Raw genomic sequence first — 25,871 nt, forward strand, 5'->3', positions numbered from 1 at the left:
CGACAGGAGCGGTCACATGACCGCTCTGAGCCGGGGGAGAGGGGCTGACAGCAGGGCAGGTAAGTGGTCTCTATCTACTTACCTGCCCCAGTGTAGCCCAATAGGGAAATAAAAAAAAAAATGTCAAAGAAGCCGGATAACCCCTTTAAGAGGAGACTTTGTGCAGCAGGCCTTCATGGTAAAATAGCTGCTAGGAAACCACTGCTAAAGACAGGCAACAAGCAGAAGAGACTTGTTTGGGCTAAAGAACACAAGGAATGGACATTAGACCAGTGGAAATCTGTGCTTTGGTCTGATGAGTCCAAATTTGAGATCTTTGGATCCAACCACCGTGTTGTTGTGCGACGCAGAAAAGGTGAACGGATGGACTCTATATGCCTGGTTCCCACCGTGAAGCATGGAAGAGGAGGCGTGATGGTGTGGGGGTGCTTTGCTGGTGACACTGTTGGAGATTTATTCAAAATTGAAGGCATACTGAACCAGCATGGCTACCACAGCATCTTGCAGCGGCATGCTATTCCATCCGGTTTGCGTTTAGTTGGACCATCATTTATTTTTCAACAGGACAATGACCCCAAACCCACCTCCAGGCTGTGTAAGGGCTATTTGACTAAGAAGGAGAGTGATGTGATGGGGTGCTACGCCAGATGACCTGGCCTCCACAGTCACCAGACCTGAACCCAATCGAGATAGTTTGGGGTGAGCTGGACCGCAGAGTGAAGGCAAAAGGGCCAACAAGTGCTAAGCATCTCTGGGAACTCCTTCAGGACTGTTGAAAGACCATTTCTGGTGACTACCTCTTGAAGTGCATGAAGAGAATGCCAAGAGTGTGCAAAGCAGTAGTCAAAGCAAAAGGTGGCTACTTTGAAGAACCTAGAATATAAGATATATTTTCAGTTGTCTCACACTTTTTTGTTAAGTATTTCATTCCATATGTGTTAATTCATAGTTTTGATGCCTTCAATGTGAATCTACAATGTTCAGAGTCATGAAAATAAAGAAAACTCTATGAATGAGGTGTGTCCAAACTTTTGGTCTGTACTGTTTGTATGTATATATATATATATATATATACAATATATAATAATATAATAATAATATATATATTATTTTTTTTTATAAAGGCTGCATGATTTAACCATGAAAAACACATGTCAAAAATGTGTGAAAAAAAATGAATGGCCTTTTAAACAATGCAAAAAGTGTCTGAAGTCATGAAAGAGGTTTTTTTTTGTCACAGACTGTAATAACATATTTGGCTTTAGCTTTAAACAGCGCCACCCCTGACCGTGGGTTGTTTGTGGAACTGCAGCTCTCTACTTCAACTTAACTGTAATACCAAACACAGCCTACGGTCAGAGGTGGTGCTGTATCTGACAGAAGGTAGTCATGTTTTTGTAATCCTTATCAACCCCTTTAATACATCTTTATCCAATGACTTTGTAAATGTATCAATTTAATGATGTGTTTTGTATTAGAGCAAGTTCACACTTGCACAAATTGTGAAGGAGACTGGCTCCACATGCTCGTACATTTAGCAGACGGTTGCTGTAGTGGCCTTATATTTATATGCACAAGTATGTATGGTTCATTAATCAGAACAGACTAGAGCATGTTGCGGACCTGAGGACCATGTGAGAAGCAGTCCATAGGCTAAGGGCTCACTCACACTTGCGCTATTTTGACGCAAACGGAATCCGTCACTAATGTAGTACAGTTCATTTATTTACAGTGGAAGCGCGACATCGTGTGGACACAAGCGGGTACTGCATGACACACACACGCGCTATAGTAACGCGCTTCCACTGTAAATAAATGAACTGTACTACATTAGTGACGGATTCCGTTTGCGTCAAAATAGCGCAAGTGTGAGTGAGCCCTAATATTGGTATGATTGCTGTCCATATGAGGTCCATTTTTTTTTACATGGCGAACACTAAAGGCCCTGTCTCACACAGAGATAAATCTGCGGCAGATCTGTGGTTGCTGTGAAATTGTGGACAATCAGTGCCTGGTTTGTGGCTGTGTACAAATGGAACTATATGTCCATGATTTCACAGCAACCACAGATCTGCCGCAGATTTCTCTCTGTGTGTGACAGGGCCTTTAGATAATAAGTATGTACCCCTTAGTGCTCGTTCACAGAAACCTATTTCAAGTCCAAGTGCTGTTCTGACTGATGTTAGCCTATACGACAGAATATTTTTCACACAGACCTCGGGTGCATGTAAAAAAAAAAATTAGAGCATGCTCTAGTCTAGTCTGAATTCTGCACGTGACTAGTGTATGTAAAGGACAGGTAACTCCTGCACATTGACAGGCACACGTAGCTGCGGGTGCGACTAGTCCGATAAATTCAGGGGCCATGTCAACTGGCCTCATTCATGTTAGGTTTTTTCATGTATACAAAATTTGGTTTGTTTTTCTTTAATGATTTCGGTCAGAGATTCATCCAGGTTTTATCAGTTTTGCTCGTGCACTGAAAAAAAAAAAAAGGGATCAATTTATTTTCCTTTCTAATGCCATATTCACAAGTTCAGTATTTGGTAAGTTTTTTACCTCAGCATTTGTAACCCAAAACCAGGAGTGGGTAATAAATACAGAAGTGGTGCCTGTGGTTCTATTATATTTTTCTCTGATTGTTTCACTCCTGGTTTTCACTTAAAAACACTGAGGTAAAAACTCACCAAATTCTCATTGTGTGCATGTGGTGTTACACAGGTGCACATACGGATAAGGTCACGTGCACACATTGAGTATTTGGTGGGTTTTTTACCTCAGCATTTGTAACCCAAAACCAGGAGTGGGGAATAAATACAGAAGTGGTGCTCGTGTTTCTATTATATTGTTCTCTAATTGTTTCACTCCTGGTTTTCACTTAAAAATACTGAGGTAAAAACTCACCAAATTCTCATTGTGTGCATGTAGTGTTACACAGGTGCACATATGGACTAAGGTCACGTGCACACATTCAGTATTTGGTGAGTTTTTTACCTCAGTATTTTTAAGCCAAAACCAGGAGTGGGTAAGAAATACAGAAGTGGTGCTCGTGTTTCTATTCTACTTTTCCTCTGATTGTTCCACTCCTGGTTTTGGCTTACAAATTCTGAGGTAAAAATCTCACCAAATATTCAATGTATGAACATGGCCTAACAGTCCATAAAAATTGGACCACACTTGAATGGCATATGCTGTTCGGTTCTTTTTACGGACCCATAGACTTGCATAGCCGATTTTGATCCAACACATGGGGGAAAAAAATCAGATATGTCTCTGTGAATTTGCACAGAAAATCACAGATATGTGAATGAGCCCATTTAGCGCTAAAGAGATGGGTGCTATCAGTGAAAAACAGAGATAGCGCTCAGTAATAAAACCAACATCTGACTGAGCCCTTAGGCTATGTGCGCACGTTGTGTCGTGTCCCTGCAGAAATTTCTGCAGGGATTTGACAGCACATGTGCGCTTCAAATCGCTGCAGAAACAATGCATAATGGATGCAGTGTTTCTGCAGAAAAAAAGCCGATTTCATGCGCTTTGGATGCAGCCTCTCCCATAGGCTGGTTTCAGACGTCCGTGTTTTATGTACGTGTGACATCCGTTTTTAACACGGATTTCACATGTACCCATGTTACCCTATTGTGCACTCTCACATGACCGTGTTTTCACACAGACCATGTGGCCCTGCTATTTTACACAGAGACGTGCCCGTTTTTTCTCCAGCAGCACGGGTGTCACATGGACCGCACACTGATGTGATCCGTGTGACATCAGTGTGACATGTATCGGAGAAAACACGGGTTTTTAAATAAAAAGATTTTCTATATTTACCTGTTCCAGCGATGCTGTCTCCGGCTCTGCTGCCTCCCGCTCCTGACCCCCGCTCATTATTTTCATTGATTATTCAGCGCAGTGAGCAGCTGGGAGCAGGGGCATCGCGGTGACAGCGCTGGAGACAGCACCACCGAGGACAGCATAGCTGGGGGCATCGCTAGTGACAGGTGAGTATCCTGCCAGCAGTGTGTGCAGGGACGCCCAGGAGGTCATCCGATTTCCCATGGAACTCTGATGACCTCCTGATTACACCCCTGCGACAACTGCGCTACAGCGAGTGTCACGATGGTGACTTCCAGGGGTTCATGAGAGTTCATTGGGAACCCTGATGAGTCCCTGGATGTCACTGCATAAACTGCTGTATACTCACCTGCCACCGGCGATGTCCCCGGTGTTGTCCCCAGCTATGCTGTCCTCGGCTGTGCTGTACCCAGCCTGTCCCCGCGATGTACCGGCTTCCAGATCCTCAGGCAGTGAATCAATGAAAATAATGAGTGGGGATCAGGAGCGGGACACAGCAGAGCCGGAGACAGCATCGCTGGATACAGGTAAATATAGAACATCTTTTCATTACAGAGACACGTGTTTTACCCGGTACGTGTCACACATATGCAAACACAGATGTCACACATGTGACACACGCGTAACACACATATGACACACGTGTGACCATAACCATGTGTGTGACTGGTACCTGATTAAACACGGGCGTCTGAAACCAGCCATAGACAGAGCGGGATCTGCATCCAAAGCGCACGGAATAATTGTTGCTTTTTAGAACGCAGAGATTTGGAACAAAATTTTGGCATCCAAATCGCTGCGCTCTCAAACGCAACGTGCGCATGGGTTATGCATAATCTTCATAGATTGTGCAGGGTACGCAGGTCGCATGCATTTACACTGCGATGCAATCCGCAGCATAAATGCATGAAATTCGGCAACGTGCGCACATAGCCTAATTGGCATTTTTGTCATGGTGCTCTTTCTACTGGTTTTCGAATAGTAATGTTTATACGCTTCTTGTAGGAAACACTAAGCTGAAATGTGGTGGGTTTTTTTCTGGAAACCCATATGGTGATTTTTATGAATCTCTTTAGTACAATGGACGGGTGCCGCAGTAGTTTGTAGGAGTCTACCCATAAATAATCTGCTGTATCCGTCACGATGGTGGATTGGTATTCTGTTGGTCACATTGCAGCTACTGACATGCATCATTCCATCAGTATTCCAAGGATGTGTGGCGTTTGTCATAATCACAGTCATGGCCACTTAATGTGATGCTGGGTGGAGACAGGTGAGCATGCTTAGGGCCTGACGAAAAAGTGTCAGTATGAGCAAAGGTAAGACAATGTTGGTAGTAGGATAACAGGTTTATCTGGATCTTTACAGAGGAGTGGCGTGACAAGAGTTTGCGCCGTCGGCTGCTGTGTTTGTGTCTCTGGTAAGTGTGTCTTATTACTTCTACTTTATTTCTGTTAATCTTTCCATTTTTGATACTGGCTCATGTGAAATTATGGGAATGGTGTGACTTTATATTGGCTGATCACCCTTATTGTTGAATTAGTGATCTGTAACCCACTATTTAGCCTTCTTCAGGATGCACGGTGAGCTATGTGTCTCCATGTGTTTACTGAATACTGAAAGATGAAACAAGAAGGAAGGAGGTGATGTAAAAATATTTTTACATCAATAAAGACGGCTTTTTCAGATCTAGTTACATGAGCTGTTACATGAGCTGTATTTGCTAGGTCTTTGGTCTAGAGGTTTAGCGCACATCTAAATCCTAAAATTAGTTTAGCTCTGGGCTGTAATATGTAGGTGAGACTTTATCAAGCCTGTAATCTTCATACGGCTTCTCTGGAGCAGCTCCTAATTAGGCTATGTCCGCACGTTGCGTCGGTGTACATGCAGTTTATTCTGCACGTTTTCCTTCCCTTGGTTTTTGACCAAATGGCTTTTGACCATTTTTTAGCGCTAAAAACGCATGCGTTTTTACCGCGTTTTTAGTGCGTTTTTAGCGCTTTTTACCTGCGTTTTCACCTGCGTTTCTGCAGATGCGTTTTTGAGATCAAGACACTGAGAAATAAAGTTGAATTAGTCAAAAAGAATAAAAAAAGAGAAAAAAAGTATAAAATTAACTTTTAATAAAATTATATGGTAAATTATCAATTTTAATGTAATAATAGTGGTTATGCACATTTTAACAGAAAAATAGCTAAAATTTATTATTTTTTTACATTTAAATTTTCGGTTATTGTGTGTGTGTAAAGGAACATTAGAATCCATTACTTTTTGGCCAGAAAAGCATGCGTTTTTGGAGCCAAAAACGCAGGTAAAAAGCATGTAAAACGCAGGAATTGTGCTTTTGGTTGCGTTTTGCCATTTCTCATTGACTCCAATGTTAAGGAAACGCTGCAGAAATGGCAAAAACAACTGACATGCTGCTTCTTTTTCAGCATGGTTTTTGACCACAAATATGCAAATTAAACGCTGCAGAAAAAAAAGCAAAGTGCAGACAGGATTTCTGCTTTTCCCATAGACTTTGCTGGAAAACAAAAACGCATGCCTTTTTGCCCAAAAACGCTGCTGCCAAAAACGCTGCAGAAACGCGGTAAAAAACGCAACGTGTGAACATAGCCTTACTGCTGAGATTTCGTAGTGACTAAACTGGGTTCCCAATTTCAGAAATATTAAAAAATATGGACAATTGTATTAATTTTTATGGGTCTAAAGCTGTAGTCACCAATTGCTTGATGCTGTGTGACCATGGTCAGTTTTTGACACTGTGTATTTTCCCTGCGTCTTACATTTCCAGCAAAGTGGATGGGATTTATAGAAATCTCCTGCCCATTGTGCTTCTTTTTTACTCGGTGGAAACCGATCTGCGGTGTGCATTGGAAAACCGCAACATGCCATTTCTCTTGCCGGGTACGCTGAGCTTTAGGTGCAGATTTTCCCCACAGACTTGCATTAGATGGAGAAAAAACAAAGGTAGAAAAACGCACATGAAGATTTGAAAGCCAAATAGCAGGCTCTATCAAACACAAAGGAGCTTTGAATACCAAAAAGAAATAAAATGCTAGTAACCTAATTTAACTAACAGGTACAGAAATTCTGCGACATCAAAGATTAACCAACTACCTGGATCACCAACTGCCCAGAAATATATAAATAAAAAAAATATATATATGTGTGTGTGTATGTATAACATATAATATAGCGTGATTTTGTTGACGCTTGTACAAATTATTTTGTCTATAATTATCAGTTGACAGTGAATGCAGCTGATTTCTTTATATGACATTTATGGGCTGTAGACATGGATCACTTATAATCCTCATGATTTGTTATGGTTTTCCAATGTGTCCGTAAAAAGTCATCCAGAGAAAAATAAAGTCAAGTTGGCAACCTTCTCAAATACTGTATGTGGGAACACAGCCTAAAGGGAAATTGTGGGCATGTTTTTACGTATGGAAATAGTAGACAAGCCAGTCATGAAAGAGCTAGCTTAAGGCAGGCTTCACATCAGCGGTATTCTGCCGCAATTTCGGATCCGGCACAAATGCGTTTCACTTCAATGCATTTCCTATGGACTTGCGGCAAGTTCCGGTCACATGCGGTTGTATATGACGCATGCGACCAGAACTTGCCGCAAGTCCATAGGAAATGCATTGCAGTGAAATGCATTTGTGCCGGATTCGGCATTGCGGCAGAATACCGCTGATGTGAAGCCTGCCTTAGAAACTATGCAAATGAGGCAGTCTGTGCACTGTGGGCGTGTCTGTGCACTTAGAAGTGGTCCATGTTAGATTTCCCATGACTGGCACATCCGATACGATCTACATAAAATGGTATCATTTGTTATTGGAAGACAAATTCCTGCACAGCAATGGTAATTTTATATGTACAAATGTAAATTTCAGTATCCATTTCTCTGTAAGACCCAAAAAATGAACATTACTTCAATATTGAACCAAATTATGTATTAGGACTAGTGATGAGCAAGCACTGCAATGCTCGGGTGCTTTGTATTCGTGACAAGCAGTTGGATGCTTGGATGGGTAAGACTCGAGTACCAGAGTATAATGGAAGTCAATGGAGAGCTCGAGCAATTCTCCGGAAGATTTCTCAGATGAATACTCAAGTCCCTCATTGACTTCCATTATACTTGGGTACTCGAGTTGTGCCCATCTGAGCGTCCAACTGCTGGTTACTTATACAGGGCACCATGGTAGTGCTCAGTCATCACTAATTGTCACTGAACTTGAAGACATATTAAAGGAAATCTGTCACCAGGTTTTTGTTATCCCATCTGAGAGGTTCATGATGTAGAGACAGAGACCCTGATTCCAGCGATGCGTTACTTACTGGGCTACTGTTATTTTGATAAACTTCCAGTGCTATCAACTGCATATTTATTAATTCTCTGCATGCTGAGCTTGGTATAACCCTAACCAAATGAATGATTGACTGACTTCTCCCCATATAGAGTGTACACAGCTGTCAATCAGTGGTGAGGGTGGAGTAATGCTGGGTTTACACACTGCAACATCTCAAACGACATTGCTGTAACGTCACCGGTTTTGTGACGCAATAGCGATGTTGTTTGCGATGTTGCAGTGTGTGAAACCTATCAGCGACCCGGCCCCTGCTGTGAAGTTGTAATCGTTACAAATCGTTCAGGACCATTCCTAGGTCCTTTGTTTCCCGCTGTGCAGCATGAAGTTTCAGTGTGTGAAGACTTTGCAGAGACTTTGTTAGCAACTTCCCTTTCAAAAGGCTGCTTATCAACGTCCCCAACAACCAGCTAGGTCGCTCTGCAGGTCCGGATCGCTGTTGAGTTGTTGGCCAGGTTTGCCTGTTTGACAGCTCACCAGCGACTTAGCAGAGACTTAGGGAGGTCGCTATTGCGTCACAAAACCGGTGACGTTACAGCGATGTCCTTTGCGATGTTGCAGTGTGTAAACCCAGCTTAATACAGAGTGTACAAGTATGCTTGACTACCTGGCAGCATATTTACAAGTCCGCTAATGATAATTTGCTGATAAAACAGTGTTTTGTTGGGTTTTTTTTTAACAAAATTACAGCTATCAGCTGAGTAGTGACACATCCCTGGAATCAGAGCCTCTGTTTCGACATCCTGCTGCTCTCAGAATATGTGGCAAAAACCTGGTAACAGATTCCCTTTAGGCCCGTTTCACACGTCAGTGAAAAACACAGACGTTTTTCACTGGCGTGTAAAACACGCACATGTCCCTGCGTGTGCCGAAAATCACGGCACACGTGGGTTGTCTAAGTGCAATCCGGGCTCCGTTCTCCGTGGCCCGTGATTGCACTTAGAGATTCACTCACCTGCGCCTGCTCCCGCTGTCCATGGTGCTGATCGCTCCCGCGACGCAGCATCCGGCCGGCGGTGACCCCTGCAGCAGCTGCTTCCGGGTCGGCTGTGTCGCGCATAATGAATATACGCGACAGTAATCAGCCGGCACAGAAGGAGCAGGGAGAACGGGCTGCAGAGGACATCGCTGGACGCCGGGTGAGTTAAAATGTTTATTATTTTAAATGCACGTTTTTTTCTGGCACGTGTTTCACGGACCACACTACTGCGTAGTCCGTGGAACATCAGTGATGCCAGAAAAAAATGGACATATCTCCGTGCAGCAATCACGCACACGCGGGTACGCTGCACGGAGACACGTGCAGTGAAAAATCACTGACGTGTGAGCAGACCCATTCATTATAATGTGTCTGCGTATGTCAGTGATTCTGGTACGTTTAAAAAAAAAAAAGCACAAACGTACCAGAATCACTGACGTGTGAAAGGGGCCTTAAACAGTATTTTTTTTTCCAAAGGTTGGGGTGCTATTGTAGCACCCAGGGAATGGAGTACTCGGTCCCGGGCAGACTCTGCATGTGGGAATGTCACTTCTGGTGGCTGTTGCCTGGTCCCGTGCTCTGGGCCCCTTTTGTTAATTTACAGGGGATGAATAGTTATTGTCATGTGACGCCACTGTCACGGGCGGAGGAGGGGACGCTGCGCTCTCCCACTGCTCGGGTCCGGCTGCTGCTGCTGCTGCTCGGTGGTGGCTCAAGCGGTGGGCCGGATCCCGGGGACTCGAACGGCGTTCCTCGCCCGTGAGTGAAAAGGGGATTTGATTGTGGGGATTTGATATTGTCCGTGACGCCACCCACGGTTGTGGTGAGATTGGTGACACTACCGCTGCTCTGGACGGGGATCCCGGGAGCGATGACCGGGAGCAGCCTGGATGTTAATTCTCCCCTCCGTGGGTAGGGGGTTGGTTGTCCCGGGGCCCGGTGATGGGGTAGGGATGGATGGCAGGTGGGTTACGGGGCCTGGCGAGGTGCAGGGTCGTGGGGGCAGCGCTGTGCCGCACGGCACGGTGGTACTCACTCAGCCAATGATGTACACAAAGTCTCCGGTAAAACAAACGGCTGGATGGACGGGTCCCACAGACGGCTGCGGTGTTTCTCCTCCCGGCAGGTTGATGGTGACTGCCTTTCCCTGCACCTGTGTAGTGTGTATGGTTCCAATGGGTTCCCATCGGTAACCCGCTCCCCAGCTTGGATATGTGCCGAAGGAGCCCCTTTTGCCCGCAGGCTCTGGCCCTGGGAACTTTTAGCCTTGGCGGTGACTGTGTTTTCCTCTAACGGTTGGACTGTTGCCTTCTGTCGGGACTTGGCTGCTGGGAAACCCAGGAGGTTCCCTTCGCTAACGGATTTGACAAATTGCACGGTGACTCCTAGCCTTGTCGGGGTCCGTAAGCCCCTGCCGGATGGTGCTGGCTTCTCTTTGCGTACCAGTCCGGTACCGCCGGGCCACCGCCCGTCCACGGTCCTTACGGCTAGCTCCAATAGGCCTCTCCTGCAGACGGTCACCACCGTCTGCCAACCTTGCTGTTCCGTCCGGGCCACACACCCGGACCAACTTCAGACTCCTCCACTGCCACTTCACTTCCACCACTCTCCTCCACTGCAAACTATCTGCTTTTCTTTTCCCGCCTCCAGGACTGTGCACTCTTGGGTGGGCGGGACCAACCGCCTGGCCCACCCCCTGGTGTGAGCATCATCCCCTGGAGGGAGGCAACAAGGATTTTGTTTGACTTAGGTGTGCCTGACCGGGGGTGTGGGGTGTGTTGGTGTAGTACCTGTGATGTCCTGGCTTGTCCAGGGCGCCACACCACCTGCGGGTTGCGGTTAAGGATTGAAACAGCTGTTGCTAAACGTGGGTACTCCCAGAGCTCTTGGTTAGGGCAGCTTTGGTGTTGGGCCCTCCACAGGTAGGGCAGTGTCTGGGAGCTGCGTGAGTGCAGAATGATGGAGACCACACCAGGTTGACTTTTAGGCTATGTGCGCACGTTGCGTAATTACATGCAGTTACGCTGCGCTTTGCAGCGCAGCGTAACTGCATGCGTCCTGCGTCCCCTGCATAATCTATGGAGATTGTGCAGTGGCCGTGCGCACGTGGCGTATTAGAGCGCAGCGCTTCGGCTGCTGCCCGAAGCGCGCGTTCTAAGAAGTGACATGTCACTTCTTCCATGCGCTTTGCCAGCAGCCCCTACTCTGTCTATGGTAGGAGCTGCAGGCAGAGCGCATGGAATCGGCTTTTTTTTTTTTTCACTACGGACATTTTCTGCAGCGATTTGAAGCGCACGTGTGCTCTTCAGATCGCTGCAGAAATTTCTGCAGTGACTGTACGCAACGTTACAGTCGCTACTCACATGGACCCTCGGTAGGCTGGTTCCGGTCCCAGGAGTATCAGTGCCAATGTAGTGACCCAGGTTGCTCTGTCCCCGGCACTCTCTTGTAGTTGAGTCCCCATAGCTTGAAGTCCTTTTTAGGGTACAGTCTTCTCCGTACGGCGGGCAGCACGGACCCTGCGGGGAGGTAAGTGTCCGAACCCTGATCCTAGTTTGCTGCTGATGCCCCCGGATTATTTGATTTGGTGAAGTCCGTGAAGGTTTTTACATCGTGCAGGTATTTATCAAACCTTTTAAAACTTGACATTTGACCTAGGACCCTGTGCACCGTTTGTGCTTCGGTCCCATCAGTATCTCTGGTACCCATTCTGGTGACCTCTCTCCTGTGCCCCCGGGGTTACGATTACATGGACCCAGTGCAGGCACGTCCGCACACTTCAACGTGCGCCGTCAGACTCTAAAGCTGGCTAAACCCTTCTGTTAACCCCTTTATGCCCGGTGTGGAGAGTTCCCTAGGATTTGATTCATGTTTTGGTGGTCAACGGCACTGTTACTCCAGGTCCCAGGGGATAGGTCCTGCATCTGTGTCGCCCACCTGTAGAGGTCTCCTCAGAGACGTCACTCCACCTTCTGGCACGCCACAGGGACTCCACTTGATTACTGCTGGCAACAGGTATGCTCGGTTATTTACTTCTGAGTCGTGACGCCACTCTCGGTTTACGATCAGGGTAATGACCGCCACTGCAGTTTAACGAGTGTCTGGGGCTGATGGTGTCTGCAGTCTGGTGGTATGGCCTCCCGAGAGTGAGGCTGGCCGCAGGGGCTCGGGTGTATGTGTGTAGAACAACAGGTCACAGAAGAACTCAGTCTCAGTCCAAAGTGTCTTGCAACTGGTTTTTACTCACTTTCACGTGCTTCAAGTGGTACCCGGGCGATGCTGAGAAACACCAAGAGAGAACCAGGTATCCTGCAGGCTGGTGTAGGGGTCACTGCTGGCTCACCTTCCTAGCACTTCTTGTTTCAGACAACCTGACTTAAACTACCGTGGGATTCATCCAGGGAAGTCGCAGCTGCCTTTTCTCCCATTTCTGGCCCGTTTGCTGGCAGCGTGGACCAAGGTGGATAGCTTCAGGCTCAATAATCACTATGGGCCCCCTCGTTGCTGCTGATGCTCGGACTCTGTTTTGGTTGGTGTGGGACTTGTTGTCCACCCCACCGGCAGGTTTAGCAGACCACTAAATGGATGTCTGGCTCTAGGGACCTGTTCCCCGTGCGTGCCTAGCCCTCCAGAAGTCTCCGTACACGACCAGCTGACTTCCTTAGCGTCTTTCTGTCCAACTTCTGTGACCGTTCTCCCCCGCCAACAGCCACTACACGTGCAGGGTCTGACTAGCATGTCCGCTCTCTTGCGTCTCCACTTCAGACTGGCCTCCTCCAGCTCCTCTATCTGACTGCCACCGCAACCTAGCTTCCAGCCTCCCTACCTCACCACTAGCTGAGATATGGAGGCCTCGCCCCCTCCTGGATCTGCCCAGCGGTCCCCTCAAAGGTGTGTGAGACCTGGTCACGATGTGTCTGTGCGTACACACCCTATTCCAGCCTTTTGGATTACCTGTTTGCACTCACCCAGCATGGGTGCAGTACTTGGTGGTGCCTGACCAGGTCAGGGGCGCCACACATCCCCAAGAGGAGGCAGTTCCTTGTAGTGCCCTGATGGTCTCTGGGGCACTACACTATCTATATTCACTCATTTTACACTTGGGGTGTATGTTCTGTATATGCTAAATGTGTCCATAGCCTATTTTGGTATACATTCATTTGGGCAAAATGTCACCATATACTTCTAGGACTCAAATGAATGTAAAGTCATTTTAAGCTATTGAACTCAAAGAGATCTTTTTAAAAAAAAAACAACAAAAATTAAAAAATGCTATTTTATCCTTTTTGTTTTCTACAATGGGCTTCAAGTAGGTACGATGTATATGTCCATACATAGCTGTGTGATTGAAGTGTATGCTGAAATATTTGTGTGCCTTTTGCAAGACTTTATAATCTGTATTTGTTTTATGGCATCCAAAGGATATGCAAATGCTCCTTGCTCCAAATTATTAAATGTTGTGACTCTTTGACCTTTTGAGGATACTCTATGGCTATGTGCGCACAGTGCGTTTTTCGCGGCGTTTTTGCGCGTTTTTCGGGTGCGTTTTTGGCCTCAAAACTGCAGGACTTTGCTTCCCCAGCAAAGTCTGAGTTTTCATTTTTGCTGTCCGCACACATCTGTTTTTTTTTACTTGCATTTTTGAGTTAAAAAAAAAAAAATGGACATGTCAGTTCTTTCCTGCGTTTTTCTGCGTTTTCCCCCCATGCAATGCATTGGAAAAACGCAGCAAAACGCAGAGATCAAAAACGCACCAAATCGCGGCAAAAACGCATGCGTTTTTTGATGCGTTTTTTCGACGCAGGTGCGTTTTTGTGCGTTTTTAGCGGCCAAAAACACACAAAAACGCAGCGTCAAAAAGACGCAGTGTGCGAACCTAGCCTATTGCTGTTCTAAAAACTTGGCAGGGCTTTTCAAAAAGTACATTTGTGGCGCCCCTGACCTGGTCAGGCACCACAGAGTATTGCACCCATGCGGGAGCAATGCTTCCAGGTAATCTCCAAAGGTCAGGATGAGGTGCACACACAAACATATAGTGATCAGGCCTCCCACATCACCAGAGGGGACCCTTGGGTAGCCAGAAGGGGTTAACTTTCAATTCCCAGCTAGGGGTGTGTTCAGGGGCTGGTTGCTAGGAAGCAGGGCAGAGAGAGAGAGGAAGTGAGGGAGTCGAGAGGAAGAAGTTGAAGTGTATGGAGGGGGAGCAGAGAAGCTCCCGTGCAGACAGGTCCTGAGGAGTGCTGTAGCTGAAAGCGGAGGAGAACGGAGTACTGTGGGTCGGCCTGAAGAGCATCCAGAGAAAGAGGGGTGGCTGAGTACGGAGATCCCGGTATCCGAGCACACAAGGGGAACTAGGTCCCCAGTACAGGCAGCAGACCATCCAGAGCTGCTTAACCTACAGGTTGGGGGGGTACTTCATGCCCTCACCACGACTACACAGAGCTTGAGCCAAGCAGCACACCAGGCCCATAAGGGGACAGGGCCAGAAGCCATCCCACCAAGGCCACGCTGCCGGCAGACGAGCCAGAGAGAGGGGAGCAGGGTGGTAACAGCTTCCCTGGAGGGGTCCTACCACGCTTCAAGCAAAGGATCCTCCTAAAACAGAAAGAGTGCAAGGAAGGCGAGTGGACAGCTACCCTCAGAACGGCCTCCTGGAATTCCTGGTTCCACCTGGTTATCACAGTGTCGCCCGGGCATCTCACCGTGACCTCCAAACAGTGAGTAAACACGTTAAAAGACTTCTTGGACTGTGTTTGAGTCATTCTGCGACTTGTGGTACTACAAACTCACACCGGGCCCTGGGGCTTGCCTCACTCTCAGGAGGCTACTATATCCGACTGCACCCACCATCAGCCCCAGGCGTCCCCTAACCTGCAGTGGCGGTCCCCACTGACCGCAATACTGAGAGTGGCGTCACGATCAAAACTGAAGATTCCCTACCTGTGACCAGCACCAGCTACGTGGAGTCCCTGAAGGTATGCACCGATACAACACCTGTGGGGCTTCACACATTACCAACAACCACATGACAAATTTATTATAGCTCTGGCCATAGCTGCTGCAGATATCAATCCTGATGTATCAAGCAGTTTTTACTAGAATTCTGGAGTAAAACTGCCTGACATGTTGCCAAACGTTTGCACAACTCAAATTGCAACAGAAACAGCACACATAAGGCTGCGTGCCCACAATCAGTGTTTGCAGCGTTTTGGATGTTGTATTCTTCAGCTGTGTCCAAAACGCTGCATTGTACAGTACAAGCATCCCGTGCCCACTGTGCTTGTTTTTTCCGCACCAAACATTGACCTGTGGTGCTGCTTTCTGAGCCACAGCATGTAAATTGTTTGCTGTGGATTCGCATGTGTGCCGCCCTCGCGTCAGCAGCCTGGCTGCTCGGATCCGCGGTAGCTCGAGGGATTTCCGGACCCGGGGGTTGGGGTCGCGCGGCCGCTCAGAATAAAAAGGGGGATATTTACACGGGGTAGTGTGTTTGAAGTTCGTGATGCCACCCGTGGCGTGTGGTAAAGGGAAGCACCACGGCTGCAGTTGCGAGTGTCCGGTGGCGGTGGTGTGGGCAGCCAGATGTTTAACCCCTCCACGGGTAGGGGGAATGCCCCAGGACTCGATGAGGGTGACAGGGAGGTGCCGTTGGGACGGTCGGGGGGGGGGGGGAGGTCGTTTGTGTACTCACTCAGTCCACTAACACTGACAACTGTGGTAAACCAAAGTTCTGGACACCGCTGCCACTCGGAGGGAGCACGCCTGGATCTCATGCCCGTTGGTGTTGCCTGTTAACCTGTGACCTTTTTCCTTGGCACCTTGTCTTCTAGTAGGAAACTAGTCGGGTCCCGCTCACCAGTATGGCTAACTGGGTGAGCTTTCTCTCAGGGTTCACGCTTATGATTTTCTGGACCGTGTGAGTGGAAAGTCCTATCCCCCTCGTTGCGCTAGTACCCCCGATTTTTTTTTTTTTTTTTTTTTTTTTTTTTTTTTTTTTTTTTTTTTTTTTTGGAGCGGGTGTAGAACGGATCTTGAAGACTTCGTCCTCGTCGGGTAAACTGTCAAGACGCCTGAAGCTTCTTACTGACCTAGGGTCCACGTACCCCGTCGTACCCTGGCCCCTGCCCGGTGATGGCAGGGGCCAGGGTACGACGGGGTACGTGGACCCTAGGTCAGTAAGAAGCTTCAGGCGTCTTGACAGTTTACCCGACGAGGACGAAGTCTTCAAGATCCGTTCTACACCCGCTCCTCTTCGACAGTCCGTGCCCTTTGTCATGATCCCCCTGCGACCTGGGTCCAGCTCCTATCAGGCCCAGACCAACGTCTGCCACCTAGTAGTCTCAAGGAGCCCAGCTCCTGCTTTGTGTGTGTGTGTCTCTGCTCTGTGACCTCTCCTCTCGAGAGTCACTCTCCAACTACCGTCTCCTGACCCTCCCTTAACCAACCCCCTGCCCACGTGGGCGACCCTATTCCACTCAGGCTGTCCACTGGTGGGTGTGGTGCAGAGTGTTCCTAGGATTTTAATTAGCTGTTCTTGGCAACACCAATGGTCAAGGATCCGTAACCAAGGAAGAGGTGGATATTGTACAGGAGGGCAGATTGCACAATACCCTGTGGCGACCTGACAGGCCAGGGCGTCACACATGCGTCCTCCGTAGTAAGCAGACAAGCGAGAGACCGCAGCGCAGTGAACCCTGATCGTGGGTACGAGCAGCTGCGTTCTCCTGCGAAGGAGACATGCGGACCCACAGGTCAGGACCCGCTGTGTCCAGGACGCAGTGAGTCCTGATCATGGGCACATTGGCACGAAGCAGATTAATGACGCACAAAATTTAATGAGATAAATGCTTCTTAATAAATTTGCCACTTTTCTCTTGAGTCCTCTTTTTATTAATCCCTTCCCAATATCCACCGTACATGTAAAGCTCAAATCGGGTGCTCATGTGTGGAGCAGGCTAATAGGGTCACCCTTCCCCCCCCCCCCCCCATACTCAGCAGAAAATGGCTGTGACAACAGCCAAGATCTGCCTCCAATAGCCGTGGGTAGAATTGAGGTCCGCCTGTGACTGCTAACTTGTTAAATGCCATTGTCAATGTGCCGCTATAGGGACAAGTCATTATATATGCCCATCCACCCCATCATCACAAAGCTCTGTTGAAACCCAACCTGTGACTTCAGGGGAGATCCTTTTTTTTGCTATTTGCAATAATACTATTCAAGTCTCCTAAAGGGAACAAACAAATATAGTAAATACTTAAAAAGTTAGAATCACTCCCCTTTTAAAAATAAAGCTATACAAAACATGTATTTGATATTGCCACATTAATAAAAGTCTCATCTAACAAATATAAAGTTAATTAACCTTATTTGTAAATAAAAAAAATGCTAAAATTCTGGGGGTTTTGGTCGCTTCAATGCCACAAAAATGTATGAAGACATCAAAATGTCGTATCTATCCCAAAATAGTATCAATAAAGTTTTTCCACCCTGGAAAATAAACAAAATTTTAAAAAAGACTCTCCCATAGCTCCAGCATCCAAAAAACAAAAATGTTAGCGGTCTCAGAAAATGGTAACACAAAATTTCTGATTTTATTTATTTTTTTATTTGTTTATTTTTACCACTGAGATAATTAAAAGAACAGGATAAATGTCATATCGCCATAATCGTACTGAAAGGGAGAGCCAAATTACCAGGTCATTTTTACCACACAATGTGTGCCGTAAAAACAATTCCTAAAAAAAAGTTTTTTGGTTTTTTTTTTTTTTGCCAGAATTTTATTTTATTCCCCATTTTCCAGTACAGTATGTGGTAAAATTTATGATGTTATTCAAAAGTACAACTCATCATATAAAAATATACCCCCTAATACATATATGACAGAGAAGTTTTAAAAAAAAAAAAAAAAAATCATGGCTCTTGGAAGAAGGGGAGGAAAAAATGAAAACAAAAAAATTTGCCATGTTGGGAAGGGATCATAGCTGGGATGCAAACAATCGGTCTTAAAGCGTTTTATTTAGTGGTTTTTTTCAGAGCTGAATGGTGCTTTTTAACTTAAGGTCCCTGCCCCTGTAAGGCTGCTTTCACACATCCGGTTTTTGCTTAGCGACACAATATGGCGCTCTGCAGAAAAACCGCAACTTTTTTTTTTTTTTTGCCGCCGGTTGCGTTTTTTTTCCCGCATAGACTTGCATTAGCGCCGTATTGTGCCGCTTGGCCTTGCGTTGCACCCGGTTTTTGCCGGATGCGGTATATTTAGCCCATGCGGTGGCCGGATGGAACGTTGCCTGGCACGTTTTTAGTGCGGCGAAAAAAACGCATCGTACCGGATCCGGTGCGTTTTACAATTCAAGCCTATGGACGCCGGATGCGTTTTTTTTTTTTTTTTTTGCACAGCGCATGCTCAGTATCAAGCCGCATCCATCAAAAACCAGACGGGCCGCATGGAAAAACTTATGCAACGGATCCGTTTTTTTCGCCACACTGCAAAAACCGGATGTGTGAAAGCAGCCTTAGATGGTGGTCGAGTTCCTACCACTGAAGACACCAAATGTGTTCTTTAAATATATACATATGTGATAAGATATAATGTTATGTAGTATGTAATGTAGGATGCTTAATAAGGTATTATTAGTGTTATAGGTATGCAGGGGAAACGTTAAATCTGCCCAATGACAGACAGGTGATAGTTGGTAATCTAGGATTAGCCAATAGGGGATGAGCTATTGCTGAGGGAGAGAAATGGTTGCTGTGGAAACGTCAGTTAGGGCCCAGCCTGTGACACAGACGTCAGGTCTGTGGAGCGCAGAGCCGCATGATATGGGTGATCTGTAACAGGAGAGGAGATCAAGAGCCATGAAAGTCAGATTCTGAGCAGAGAAAAGAGCCTTCTACAATACAGAGTGACTGGAGTAGAGTCTGAATCCACTGAGTAAGTGAGTGACCGAGAGACTGATCCCTAAGGGAGACACTCAGCAGTACGGCCCTTAATGGCTTATAGCTTAAGAAGGGACAGGCCTAGAAGAAACAGTGTGTGAGTCAAATAGATAGTTCTGGGTGGCAGATCCAGAAGTGTCAGGAGGTGATTAGCCTGGTCCGGTTATATTGGCACAATCTCTACAGTAGAGGAATATGACGCAAAGCGCAGAGAGGACTGTGATGTCAGGTAGAGCTGGGTGGTCATGAATTGCTCAGGCTTATGTGGACGTGTAAGGACATATGAAAATGAACACGCTGCAGGAATGTCTGGAGTTACTCTTTAATACATATGAAACATCCAAGAAGCAATGTGCCCACTTTCGTGTGTATAGAGTTATCATCAGCCGTCTGTTCAGTAAAGACTTTGTGTTTATAAAGAAGTTGTGGTTTCCTCTCTGGAACTGTGTACCATCTGGTCCTGGCCTGCCAAAGCCATCGGCAACATGCGGCCTGCAAAGGTGTATCACTACTGTAGTGCACCACACACCCAGCCAGGACCCTCATTTTCATGTAGCGTGCCGGGGTGCGGCAGACAATTATGTGGCGCCCCTGAGGCTTCCGTCGCCACAGAGACATTGCACCCCAGCCAGAGGTGTGATGTCCCATCCTGGGTAAGGAAAGGGGTGAACGCCGGTCCACAGGCAAATTCACACTACACCCATTGTTAGGTACACACAGGGACCAGGGACAGTGGCAGCAACCCTCCCATGCTGCATGCTGGGAGGGGCCGTAAGACCCATCCCTGCTCCCATAGGGTGGTAGCTTAGCAACTGGGTAGGTGGGAGGAGCCAGCCGAGTGTAGAGTAGAAAGGAAGGTCAAGAGTAGTCAGTCGGAGAGAAGGAGTCTGCCAGGAGGAGCAGAGGAGGAGGAGTAGTGAGAAGGAGTTGAAGTTAGAGAGACTAAGTGGAAGTGAAGGAGAAGGAAGGAGTTCTGCGGGAGGCAGAAGAGAGAGAAGAGTAGTGCTCTAGTCAGTCAGGAGCAAGAGAAGAAAGTGACGCTTCCTGGTGAAGACCCTGGGACTCAGAGGGTCCAGGTGACACCAAGTAGAGAAAAGAAGGGATTCCAGGGCCACAGATAACTTTCAGGCTCGTGGCCTGTTCCACAATAAGAAGATTCGGTGGAGGGATCAAGCTGCACACAGGGGAAGGTCCCTAGAAACTGGAGGAGGAACAGTCATCTCTAAAAGTAAAAACCGAGGCCCAGGGAAAGCTGCAAGCTCCCCGGGCCACAGCCCACTGCAGAACCTCTAGAAAGGGGGTAAACGACCAACAGGCAAGCCCCTGGCCCGGCGGCTGTAGTGGAGGCCGAGCCAGGTTCAGCCAACAAGGGCTAGGCTTAAGGAGACAGCTGAAGAAAGGAACATATAGAGGGGTGTACCGGCTTTTGCCCCCAGATCTACCCAGGATCGGCGGAGGTCCCTGATAGTGGGTCTCAACAGCCCAGAGGCACCAGTGTACACCTACCAGGAACTGTGAGTAAACACCTTGAAATTGCACCCTCTTGCATTGCCTCTGTTATTTCATCTGCATAGACTTCCATCACTGCATACACTCACAAGCACCAAGAGTGTCCCCGGGGCACCGCTCCATCTGTGGGAAGCAGGACCATCCAAGCTGCCATTCCATCAGTCTCGGAGGCCCCATACAGCAGCGGCGGCTTAATAGCCGCAAACCACAGGTGGCGTTACGACAAATATAAACTTTAATCACCCCCACTGAAGCCATATTAATTGACCCCACCAGGGTACGGATTCGGGCCCAGCCACCACTGACGTCCCCCGGACTAGTCCGGCCCAGCATCGGGTGTCCCATAGCCCTGGGGTGGGCGAGTCAATTACCTCGCCAACAACTACCACAACTACCACCCCGCGCCACGTTACACCCCTACTCTAAAGGGGGCTTTACATGCAGCGACAACGCTAGCGATGTCGCTCATGAAAGCACTCGCCCCCGTCGTTTGTGCGTCACGGGCAAGTCGCTGCCCGTGGCGCACAATATCGCTAACACCCGTGACACATACTTGCCTTCCTAGCGACATCGCTGTGGGCGGCAAACAACCGCTTTAAGGGGGAGGTTTGTGCACCGTCACAGCGACGTCACACAGGGGCCGACCAATAGAAGCAGAGGGGCGGAGACCAGCCGCATTAGCGACACGTCCACCTTGTTGCCGGAGGACGCAGGAACGCTGTTGTTCGTCGTTCCCGGGGTGTCACACATAGCGATGTGTGCTGCCTCAGGAACGACGAACAACCTGCGTCCACTACGACCAATGAGATTTTGAAAATGAACGATGTGTCAACGATCAGGTGAGTATTTTTGATCGTTTACACTCGCTCATAGCTATTACGTCGCTAACTATGCCGGAGGTGCGTGACGGATCCGATTCTCGCATGTGAGACAATTGGAGCACAGTAAAATGTATCTCGGCTCACTCTCGCAGCAGAGATTGAACCTAGTGTCCTTAGCAAATAGTATCCGGAAGAGAATCCGATGCTATACGCCAGTGTGACCCCGGCCTTATACTCACTGTCTGGCATCTCTACATTTTACCGACACCGCTCTGATCCTGCAGCACTATCTTTGGACCAAAACTGATTGGCCAGAAGTCAGAAATTATGTCTCTGTGAACCAGAACGAGGCTTTCATAGACTTGCATTAAGTTGTGCGCTCCATGAAACACTGGAGCAACTGGAAAGTTACATAGTGACAAAGGCCGACCAGGGTGACACCGATAACAGATGAAGACAGTGGAGAGTGAGCATAAGACTGGGGGCAAGGGACTTACCTTTTAAAGTTCCACTTCAGCAGTGACCTAAAAAAAACAAATCGCTTGAGTAGTGCTTTAATGAATCGGGGCGTTCATTTTTGCAGTATATCAATAAGTTCAACATACGACACTTCTCACAACAGGACAGTCAATGCAGTTTTCTTTATTCCATGATCAAGTGACTTCACCATGCTGCCTTTCCATACAAGCAATTTGCTTTTTCCTTTGATTCCTGCAGCCCTTGTGTGTTTTTCATTATTGAAATTCGGCATTTTTGCATCCTTTTAGGGGTGTTTTTTTTTTTTTTTTTTTTTTTATCTTTTAAAAGCATGATCCTTCTAAGCCACTAAAGCACACATAAGATGTCAATTCTGTAGATCACTTTTCAGTCTATTGTACGCTTGGAGTGACGAGTGACCTCGCCCAATTCATTATCTCTGTTTCCATATCAAAGAGTTCAGTCATATGGCAGCATAGGAAGGGGATCGCCTATATATAGTACGTGCTTCTTTAACCCCTTAGTGACGGAGCTAATTTTCACCTTAATGACCAGACCAAATTTTGAACTTCTGACCAGTGTCACTTCATGAGGTTATAACTCTGGAACGCTTCAATAGATCCTGGTGATTCTGAGATTTTTTCGTCACATATTGGACTTCATGTTAGTACCAAATTTAGGACAATATTTTTTGCGTTTATGTATGAAAAAAATTTGAATTTTGGCAAAAATTTTGAAAATTTAGCAATTTTCAACTTTTGAATTTTTATACCGTTAAACCAGAGATTTCTGTGACACAAAATAGTTAATAAATAACATTTCCCACATGTCTACTTTATATCAGCAGAATTTTGGAAACAATTTTTTTTTTTTTGTTAGGAAGTTAGAAGAGTTCAAAGTTTATCAGCGATTTCTCATTTTTACATCAAAATTTACAAAACCATTTTTTTAGGGACCACATCACATTTGAAGTGACTTCAATAGGCCTAGATGACAGAAAATACCCAAAAGTGACACCATTCTAAAAACTGCACCCCCCAAAGTACTCAAAACCACATTCAAGAAGTTTATTAACCCTTCAGGTGCTTCACATGAACAAAAGCAATCTGGAATGAAAAAAAGCAAAAATTAAATTTTACCTAAAAATGTTGCTCTAACCCAAATTTATTCACTTTTAGAAGAAATAACGCAACAAAATGGACCCCAAAACTTGTTCCCCACTTTCTTATGAGCGCGCCGATACCCCACATGTGGTCAGAAACCTCTGTTTGGACAAATGGGAGGGCTCGGAACAGAAGGAGCAATATTTGAATTTTGGAAAGCAAATTTGGCTGAAATAGATTGCGGGCACCATGTTGCATTTACAGGTCCGCTAAGGTACCTAAACAGAAGAAACCCCTCACAAGTGACGCCATTTTGGAAACTAGACCCCTCAAGGCTTCTATCTAGGAGTATAGTGAGCATTTTAGATCCACAGGTACTTCACAGATTTTGTTAACGTTACGTTGTCATATTGAAAATCTTAATAATTTTCTCAAAAATGTTGCTTTAGCATCAATTTTCTCACTTTTTCAAGAGGTAATTCCAAAAATTTGACCTCAAGGTTTGTTAACCACTTTTTTATGAGCGCGGTGATACCTCACATGTGGTCTGAAACCTTTGTTTGGACAAATTCAGGGAACGTATCCCCCATTTTCTGGAAGAGCAAGCTCTCCATGAGCAGTGTGGGTGCAGTAATCTGAGAATACTGCACTCACACTGCCCCGGTCCAACCTATGGCAGAGTGACCTGCAGTAACCTCATTCCAGAATATGAGGGGCACGCTCACAGAACGTACCCCCCCATTTTCTAGAACAGCAGGCTCTCCATGTGAGAAGTGTGGCTGCAGATTACTGCACTCACTCTTCCCCGGTCCACAGCGCAGCAGCGAGGTCAGCGTCCCTGCTTGCAAGGATCCAGCTGACAGCGGCTGTCTGCGCATGCGCCGCCAGCTTTCTAGGAGGCGGAGTGATCGCGGGGACGGAGCAGCAGCCAGGTAACGGGGCTGACCGGGGGACCTGGGGACGACTTTTCTGCCGCATGTGACGTGTCACATGCGGCAGAGCAGGATGAATGCGGCCGTGCGCTGTGCGCCGCAATCTTGCATGCTCCGGAGGGAAGGGAGCGCTCTAGAGAACAGGAGGGGCTCCGGTGGACCGGAGGAGGGGTCAGGGGGAGGACATTTCCCTCCGGTCTTAAATGTTTGATCATTTCAGATTGGAGGGAAATGAATGCAGAGCTGGCGGCGGCTGCAGTTTTCTGTGCGCTTCGGCGCCATTTTGACTGCTCCGGAGGGGGGGTAGGGGTGGTGGGGGGACTCTCCGGTACCGGGGGCTTTGGGGGCACTAGGAATTTATATTTCTTTCTCATCTGACATGTTTGATCATGTCAGATGAAAAAGAAATCAGTATTATTTGCCATTTATTTTTTTTTCATGTGTTCGTCGGTATACGGTGTATACCGGCGATCACATTATCGGGGTCCAAAAAAAAACACCCCGATTCATAATCTGGGGGGTCTCAGCTACCCCCGGTAGCTGAAACCCCCGAGATTTTCTGTCGCTGGGGGGCGCTACAGGGTTTTTTCGGGCCGCCGCTTTAAAGCGGAGGAACAGAATAAGTACCCTGTTTTGCCGACGCTTTAAGTCGTACGGCCATCGTTATGAGGTTAAACCCAAATGAGAGGGTTCTTCCATATACATACAGTAACCCAAGAAACTGGCACCTTGTACTTAAAGCCAATTTCCTACCTACATACCGCGGCATGCAGGTGATGTGCCTACCGGTAGTAGTGTGACGCCCTGGACTATCAGGTCGTCACAGGGTATTGTACAATCTGCCCTCCCGTGCAATATCCACCTCCTTCTTGGTTATGGGTCCCCAACTACATGGTGTTGCCTACATCAGCTAATTAAATCCTAGGTACACTCTGCACCACACCCACCAAGCACACCAGTAGACGGCCTGAGTGGAATAGGGTTGCCCCCTTGGGGGGTTTGTTAGGGGAGTGTCAGGAGGGAGAAGTGTGTTTGAAGCGGAGAGAGGAGGTCAGGAGCAGGGCTCCTAGGAAGCTATCTAGGTAGCAGACTGTGGTCTGGGCCTGGAGGAGCTGGACCCCTGGTCACAGGGGATCGTGGCAAGGGGCACGGAACTGTCGGAGGACAGCCGGCAACCTTGCACCATCACTGGGCTGGGACCAGGGCACGACGGGGTACGTGGACTCTAGGTCAGGGAGTAGCTTCAGGCAACCTGACAATTTACCCGACGAGAACGGAGCCTTCAAGATCCGCTCTCCACCCACTCCAAAATCGGAGTACTAGCGCAACGAGGGGGATAGGACTTTCCACTCAAACGGTCTAGAAAATCCCAAGCGTGAACCCTGAGAGGAAGCTCCCACACTTAGCCATAGTGGGGAGCGGGACCCGACAAGTTCCATACTACCGGGACCAACAGAGAAGTAAACTTAGTGCCAGGAGGCAGGTCACGGATCACCAGGCAGCACCATTGGGGACGGGACCCGAACTAGCTCCCCTCAGCGGCAGTGGTATCCAGAACTTTGGTTTATCCAGTTGTCGGTGTCAGCTTAATTGACTGAGTGAGTACGCAAGTGACCCCTTCACACCTGACGGCACTTCCCAGTCACCATCATCGAGTCCCGGGGCATCCCCCCCCATTCCCTTGGAGGGTTCTAACACACCTAGCTGCCCCATTCCATCACCCCCGGGTACTCCCAACTGCAGCGGTGGTACTCCAAATTACCACATACCACGGGTGGCGTCACAAACTCTAACACAATCCCCTGTAAATAACCCCTTCATTTGAGTGGCCGCACGACCCCCGGGTCCGGAGACCTCTCGAGCTACCCCGGATCCGAGCAGC

The 25,871-nt window shown here is 47.4% G+C and overlaps 1 protein-coding gene across 1 annotated transcript in view; it reads left to right on the forward strand.

Annotated features, from left to right (window-relative positions):
• The first annotated feature begins 5,227 nt into the window (after nucleotides 1–5,227).
• Nucleotides 5,228–25,871, forward strand: part of LOC142290178 (cell cycle control protein 50B-like) — a 64,980-nt gene continuing 44,336 nt past the window's right edge. Inside the window, exon 1 of the mRNA XM_075334116.1 lies at nucleotides 5,228–5,275. The gene's annotated coding sequence lies outside the window, so the exon portion shown is untranslated. The remainder of the gene's footprint in view (nucleotides 5,276–25,871) is intronic.

Source organism: Anomaloglossus baeobatrachus, chromosome 2 (genome assembly GCF_048569485.1).
Source record: "Anomaloglossus baeobatrachus isolate aAnoBae1 chromosome 2, aAnoBae1.hap1, whole genome shotgun sequence".
Classification (NCBI taxonomy): domain Eukaryota; kingdom Metazoa; phylum Chordata; class Amphibia; order Anura; family Aromobatidae; genus Anomaloglossus; species Anomaloglossus baeobatrachus.